Source organism: Dermacentor silvarum, chromosome 2 (genome assembly GCF_013339745.2).
Source record: "Dermacentor silvarum isolate Dsil-2018 chromosome 2, BIME_Dsil_1.4, whole genome shotgun sequence".
Taxonomy (NCBI): Eukaryota; Metazoa; Arthropoda; class Arachnida; order Ixodida; family Ixodidae; genus Dermacentor; species Dermacentor silvarum.
In genome coordinates this window covers 20,353,820-20,360,821 of record NC_051155.1, presented here as the reverse complement: position 1 = coordinate 20,360,821, position 7,002 = coordinate 20,353,820, and the positions used below count along the sequence as shown (strand labels likewise).

Here is a 7,002-nt window from a genome sequence, read left to right as displayed (position 1 = left end):
GTCCGTAACAACGCTCCCAATTTTTGTATTCTTGTCCTCCTCTAAGCAGAGCGATTGAGTGTAATACATAAAGCTCGGCTGCTCTCCGGCGACGTCTCTCGGTTCTGAGTATGACTCTTGGCAAATGAGCAAGGCTGCCGCCGCCACCGAGTTCTCGTCGAGGGAGTGCAGCTGTGGTCGTCGTCGGTCGCAGAACTGCCGCTGGCAGCCTGCCATCCATTGCTCGCTGGCGGGCCGCGCAGCTGATCGGTGTGCGACGAAGCCAGTCACGCACGCACGCCGAGCGCCTCCCAATTACTTACAACCACGCCGTCGCGTAGCGGACACGCGTCAAACCTCGCCCCGGTGTCTCCCGAGCGGCGGAGGATCGCAGCGGGTGTCTCGCTCGTCGGCGGCCAGGCGGTCTCTCTCTGCACTTGTGTCGCCAAAGCCACCCGTGCGCTGGCTGTGAGTTCTCGGTGTAACTTTTTGATCAATGCGTGCGCCAGCATCGGATAAGTGACGTCTTCTGCTCTGTCCTGGGGAGCGTTTGGCTGGTTTGGTGCTCCTGTCTTGCATCAGGTAGTGTTGCTTAGACCTCAACTTCTCTCTATTCAGCTTGCGTCGTTTAAAGCACGGGTGTCCGACATGGATAAGTGAATGGTGTTCCAGCGAATTTCTTGACTCGTGCTTATCGGAACTTTACTGTCAATGTGCAGTAGCAGCCCACCGAGAATCGTTTTTTTTTTGTCCGCGGCCTATGCCAGCATAAATTTATTTTCAAGGACAACATATTGCCAGGTGTGTAGCTTTGGCGTTAGAATCCGAGGAAGTCGTTTGCGGCGGTCGTTTTCACCCTTTAAGGAGGAGGCATATAAATACGTGAAGAAAATGTTTATTCTGCATTGAAATGTCGTGAAAAACACTGTCAGCAAGCAATTCAACGAAAAAGAAACAGTACCAATACGATTTGAACTCCAGTTGAAGTCGATGAAAGATAGCCTTCCTGAGCAAGGTGCGGATGATACAGGGGCGGAGTCATTGCGCACCGCAATTTATCGCGTCACTCTTAGCGTGATTGGGTTAGTAGGATCGTCGGACTCTAAAATGTTTTTACTGCACAGTTTTCCGGATTTGCCAACAATTTTAGATTGCACTCTCTTGGGTATCGGTTTACATTTTCGCACTGCATTATTTTCTTGTTTGGTGCACATATTCAGGTGGACTGACGTGTTAACTGATGTAAGATAATTTACTGTGTTTTACATGCAAAAAATACGATGTGCTTATGAGGCACGATGCTGATGAGGAAAAGCCTCAATGTGTAATGCTTGCAGTATCGGGCGTCTAGCTAGAGGTTCTCCGTTCGAATCAGGCAACTGGACAATCTTATTGATATATATATATATATATATATATATATATATATATTAAATCCCACTTTCGCCATAGCGGCTAAGCAATGAATGCGATAGTAACGTGTTCGAATATTACGCAAAGTGTAAGGTTCGTAGCTGTACCCGCAGTATGAATTACAGTAAGCATAAGTTGACGAAGTAGGCACGCGTGTTTTGTCGTGTGTAGAAACATGAACAGTGAGGACTCGATGGCCGCGAGCAGCATCGGTTAGAACTGCAGGGTGTTGTCGACGTGATCGCCTTGTGTCGGCCTCGCGTTCCCGTACTGCGGCATGCTCATGGCGGGAACGATGTGTACGTCCACTTCGTGCGCTATTGACCTCCAGAGCTCTATCGGCGTCGTCACTTAGCCTCAGCCTGCTATCGCCGTAGCCCCAGTCTGGGCTCCTCCGGCGTTGAGCAGCAACCTGCGCCGCACACACACAGCACTTTGTTGTTGCAACTGGACAACGGTTTGATTTTGGCGCTGGTCGTTACAGCGGTTTGTGCTTGTTCGTACCGGTGTCTGTCTCTGTGCTGGTGCAATAGATATTTTCTTTAGAATAAGATTACTATTAGCTGGTGACGTCGAAGAGAACCCTGGTCCTCTGTCGGAAAAGCAAGAGCGTGAACTAATGGAAGCAATACGTTCGTTACCAAAGATATTGGCAGGTCAAGACAAGATAATTAAACAGTTAGAAACACTGCGAACTGAGCACAAACAAATCGAAGACAAAATTGGGAATCTAACGTCAAAAGTTGCCAAATTATCTGAGGATTTATCCGTTTTGTCTGTGCTTGAGGACAGAGCACAAGTGCAGGCGCAAAATTATCAGCTCTCAAAAGCTATGCGAAACGTATTGATTAATCAGGACGAGCTCGAAAATCGTTCACGTAGGAATAATTTACTGTTTTTCGGCATAGACGATGAGAACGAGAAGGAAACATGGGATGAATCAGAACGGAAGGTTATATCTGTCTGCTCGGACAAACTGGGTATTACTGTTCAACCATCAACGATTGAGAGAGCTCACAGGATGGGGAAGCATAATAACAATAAACCAAGGCCCATTATTGTGAAGTTTGGACTATTCAAGGACAAACAGCGTCTTCTTTCTGCAGTTTCGAAACTGAAGGGCAGCAGAATATCGCTAAGTGAAGACTACTCCCAGCAGGTTCGGCGATGTAGAAGCAAACTGATTGCTTATGCGCGGGAACAGAACTCTGGAGCTAGATATAAGCTAAAGTACAACAAGATGACTTATGAAGGCAAGACTTATATTAACGATGGTACAACAGATTCCGTACGAGAGTACATTCAGTAGCAAACAAAGCGTGAGCCGCCGCGGCTCAGGAGAGACACGGCGGATCGCCTATCCGTCATCGTTATCAATTGTAGGAGCCTGAAGAATAAAACAGACGAATTCTCTAGCCTATTGCGCATTTCACAACCTGATATTGTCATCGGGACAGAATCGTGGCTCGACCCTGGCATATCGGATTGTGAAATGTTTCCATCCAAATACATAGCTTATCGAAAAGACCGTAATCACTAGGGAGGAGGTGTGTTCATTCTTGTACATGACAGAATCAGAAGTGTACCGTTAGACTGTGATGATGTTTCTTCAGAATGTATTTGGTGCAGAATATTGGTCTCTGGTGGTAACAGCCTTGTGGTGGGATCTTTCTACAGGTCACCATCTTCAACAAGCATAGAACCATTTCGCGGCTTTGCACAATCACTGTCGATGTTGTTATCAGAAATTATTCTACTTGGGGGCGATTTTAACATGCCTGAAGTTGTATGGCGTGACCGCTATCCTGTAGCGACGAGCGGCTCGGCACTTCACGCGGCCTTCATTGAACTAGCACGGAACAATGAACTTGCTCAGTTTGTGAATTTCCCAACGCGTTACGGTTCAGCTAGGGACAGTACGTTGGACTTGTTGTTTAGCAACAACGATGATTTAGTTGAAGCAGTTACGGCAGCACCAGGAATCATGAGGTGGTAAATGCAACAATAGTGTGCAAAAAGTTACAGGTTAGCGAGAATTGCCCGAGAAAGGTTTTTGTGTATGAACAGGGGAATTATAATGACACAGATGAAGAGTTAAACTTATTCCTGCCACTATTGCTGGAATACTGCAGTCAGTGCAGCATAGAAAGTTTATGGACTCTGTTCAGAGACAAACTCCTGTTTTTGGTCGCTAAATACATTCCCTCAAGAGTGGTATCATCTAGACGTAGAATGGATAAACCTTGGATTAACAAAGAACTGCGTCTGTCAATAAGAAAGAAGGCCGGAGTGTACAAGGCATTCAAGACAGCACCAAGTCAGAACTTATATGACAAGCTTAGAACTCTAACTAAAAACTTGAAGCGAGAATTAAAGACAGCAAAAAGAACATACTTATCGTCGCTAGCTGATAAAATAATATCTAATCCTAAGGAGTTATGGCGATATGTCAAAAGTAATCGAAAAGACAGTGTTGGCGTTCCGGCTCTCCGGCATGAAAGTGATATGTTAACTGATGACACAAAAAAAGCTGATTGCTTTAACGAATATTTCCACTCCGTCTTCACAGCATGTCGTCATATTCCGGTACCTGAATTACACAAACAATTACCTCAAATGAATGACATAGTTTTAAATGAGGCTGGAATAAGGGCTCTGTTGTGCAACATTAATCCTCATTCTGCTCACGGTCCAGATGGAATATCAAATCACGTCTTGAAGCGCTGTTCACACAGTATTGCTCCTATCTTGGTTGAATTATTTACCAAGTCAATAAATTGTTAAAAATTACCTAGTGACTGGAAAATGGCCAATGTAACTCCTATATTTAAAAGTGGTTGTCGGGCTTTGGCAAGCAATTACAGACCAGTGTCTTTGACATCTGTTTGTTGTAAAACACAAGAACATGTTATTTACTCTGGTCTTATTAAGCATCTTCATAACCATGATTTCTTCATCCCGACCCAGCATGGATTTCGCATGGGATTATCCTGTACCACTCAACTTACTGAATTCATACATGACGTTGCACTCGGCTTTAACAATAGTACGCAGATAGATGCTGTTTTCATTGATTTCCGAAAGGCGTTTGACGTAGTCCCGCATGACTTACTTTTGTACAAACTGTCATTTCTTGGCCTCCGCGATTCACTTTACGGTTGGCTTAAAGATTATTTGCATAAACGGCAGCAAAAAGTGGTTCTGAACGGTGCAACGTCGAGAACGGTTGATGTGTTATCAGGTGTGCCTCAAGGGTCGGTCCTTGGGCCGTTGCTGTTCCTTATTTTTGTCAATGATTTAAGTGAAGGCGTTGTTTAGAATATCAGACTGTATGCGGATGATTGCGTTGTATACTATCCTGTGTCATGTGCCGAACATATGAGTGTGTTGCAGTTTGATCTCGAAAAAATATGTTCCTGGTGTGCTAAATGTAAGATGGATTTGAACGTAGCAAAGTGTTATTATGTTAAATTTACGAAGAAAAGGAAAAAAGTGCCTAGTTCATACTCTCTAAATAATGTTTTAGTGCAATGCGTTGATAAAGTCAAATAACTAGGCGTCACTTTAACGGCGGTATTGGACTGGACATCCCACATTGACATAACAAGCACTAAGGCGTGCCGCCTTTTGCACCTTTTCCAGAGGAACTTCAAGTATGCGCCCAAACCTTTGAAAGAAACTTTATATCTTACAAATATTAGGCCGATGTTAGAATACGCTTGCGCAGCATGGGACCCCTTCACAAAAGTTCTCGAAGATAAGTTAGAGCGTGTTCAGAAAAGGGCTGCAAGATTCGTCACGGGCATCTACGACTACAAAATTAGAGGTTCGGAAATCAGGGAAAATCTGGGGTGGAAGTTGCTGTCCACGCGCAGAAAAATGATCAGGTTAAAGCTTTTACACAAAATTAACAGCGGTAACACAGGAATCGATAAGAACATATATTTAAAACCACCTCATTATCAGTCTAAGAGACGCGACAATTCCAAGAAAATAAGGGCCTACCAAAGTCGTATTAATGTATTTAAATTTTCATTCTTTCCGCGAACAATTGCGGAATGGAATTTGCTCCCGGATGAGATAGTGTCTGCACCCAATTTTTCATCTGCCATAGAGAACTTTACATGAATCTGTTGTAGACAATATTTTCTAGTGTACCGTTTCATGCATTGTGTAGCAAATTTTATAATCGAATGGTTTTTTTTTTGTCTTTTCGATGTGTTGTCTTTCTTCTTTCTCTATAATTACTATTATTGTATTTGTAATACCATAAATGATATGATGCTGTTTTTCTTGAAGTTCAATATGTGACCTTTATGTTTGTAATTAACCCCCCTACGATAATGCCCAACTCGGGCGCTGTAGGTATTTGTAATAAATAAATAAATAAACAAATACATAAAATTATGCGGGCCCGCCTTGTTTCAGTGCAGTTAGCGCTTTGCTAAAGCTCCTCGGCAGGTGTTACGACAAGAAGTGGGGGCATGTTTGTGCGATGTCAAGGGCACAATGCTTGGACGCACCAACCCACCACCAACAGCTACTATTCTAGCTGCCCTAACATGGCTAATATGTGTAGAACTCCTGCCACTCCTTTCTGCTACGTGTAGAAAAACGATGGCACAAGCTGGTAGGGTCTACATAGCGGTGTTAGAATTCGTTCCAGCAAAGCAAAGTTGCCTAACCTGAGGTATTAAAATACAGCTTCTTCTGCACGCCAGTCTCTGAGTAGAACATGAGCACACCTAGATATCTTCCAACATATATATATATATATATATATATATATATATATATTGTAAAGGCGTTTATTAGACGCCAGTCGTTTGGGCCGTCCGTTGTTTGAAGGTCCGAGCTCTCAGGACGAGCGGCGTTTTTCGAGGAAAGCGCGTTCGTATTCTTCGCTACAATCACCGCCGGGAGCGAAGAGGGAGCCGTCGGGCGACCTAACAGCTCCATATATATATATATATATATATATATATATATATATATATATATATATATATATATATATATTGTCTTTTTATTCATTTTGATTTCCATTAATTTGTCCATTTTTTAATTAATAAGTGCAAGTACTATGATGTCCTTGGTGTCATTGTTTGTTGGCTTCTTATATGATTATGTATATATATACATATGTATATACACACAAAGTGATGCCACATTAGAGGTGTTGTACACGAAACTAAAAAAAATTATTTACGCCGACACTTGCGACAGTGGAACTCTCTATGACAGTGCAGTTTCGAAGTTTATGTGCCCTGACAAGAGAGTTCCACTCCCGAAACTGTGCACACAAATAAAGTAAGTTTGCCTTTATGACAACGCCCCCATTGTGCCATCGTTTATTAAAATACCAAGTGGCCCATTGATGTCATACGTTCTACTATATATATATATATTATTAATATATATATATATATATATATATATATATATATTTATTAATATATATATTTATATATATATATATATATATATATATATATATATATATATACTGTTACGGAGAGATGCGTTTATTAATGAAATGATGGATGCGAGAGGCCTAGGGACCGATGATGTCACAGTCCGAACTCACGTCGTCTTCCTTCACTTTCAATC

At 42.5% G+C, this 7,002-nt stretch overlaps 1 protein-coding gene across 1 annotated transcript in view; it reads left to right on the top strand.

Annotated features, from left to right (window-relative positions):
- Positions 1–299: 299 nt before the first annotated feature.
- LOC119441353 (uncharacterized) overlaps positions 300–7,002 on the top strand; it is a 257,145-nt gene continuing 250,442 nt past the window's right edge. Inside the window, exon 1 of the mRNA XM_049661182.1 lies at positions 300–561. The gene's annotated coding sequence lies outside the window, so the exon portion shown is untranslated. The remainder of the gene's footprint in view (positions 562–7,002) is intronic.